The following is an 887-nucleotide window of genomic DNA, read 5'->3' on the forward strand; positions in this document are numbered from 1 at the left end:
TAATTAATTAATTTAATAATAATTTATAATTTAGCTATAACTATAACTATATATATAGTTAAAATATTGTTAATATTCTGTTTTATAATGATTAATTAATAATGTCATACTTGGTGGAGTTCGAGGTCCCCAGAATGACAAAGATGACGTCCTCATTTCTGCTCTATAAAAATGTGCCGCATACAATCTTTATAATAAATGAGTGAGCTGAGTGAAGAGTGACATAAACAGAAAAAGAGAGAGGGATGTGGTTAATTCTTTATAGTTGTTTGCTCCTGTCTTGTAATTATATCTCTGTAGTTTTGATGGCCAGATCAGGTACCTGTAAGCTACAAGGACACTTCAAGCTGAATGGGATGTGCCAGGATGGAGACTTTCTCATTGGTGGTCTCTTTGAAGTTCAGTACCTCAAAGCATTTGCAGAGCTGAGCTTTAGAACAGAGCCAAAACTACCACACTGTGAGCTGTGAGTCAGGACCATACACACTGAAGGAAACCTAATATAACTGGCAATAACTGGAAAATAGAATAGCTTTTTTTTATGTTGACATAGGCACTAAAATGTCGATGATAATTTAGTATAAGCAACTGATATCATATTACATGATGGGTTACAGGACTGAAATCATTCACTGCATATGTAATATATGTTATGTGTGCATGTATGTGTATGTGTGTGTGTATAATGTATGCATATGTGTTCCATGAAGATATTTTGTAAATTCCCTACTGCAAATATATCAAAACTTAATTTTTGATTAGTAATATACATTGCTAAGAACTTAATTTCAACAACATTAAAAGGCGATTTTCTCAATATTTAGATTTTTTCTTTTTTGCACCCCCAGATTCCAGATTTTCAAATAGTTGTACCTCAGCCAAATATT

At 32.5% G+C, this 887-nt stretch overlaps 1 pseudogene; it reads left to right on the forward strand.

Annotated features, from left to right (window-relative positions):
* The first annotated feature begins 245 nt into the window (after window positions 1–245).
* Window positions 246–887, forward strand: part of LOC107741379 (extracellular calcium-sensing receptor-like) — a 4,712-nt pseudogene continuing 4,070 nt past the window's right edge.

This window comes from Sinocyclocheilus rhinocerous, unplaced genomic scaffold, assembly GCF_001515625.1.
Source record: "Sinocyclocheilus rhinocerous isolate Xijiao unplaced genomic scaffold, SAMN03320098_v1.1 scaffold3939, whole genome shotgun sequence".
NCBI classification, from domain to species: Eukaryota; Metazoa; Chordata; class Actinopteri; order Cypriniformes; family Cyprinidae; genus Sinocyclocheilus; species Sinocyclocheilus rhinocerous.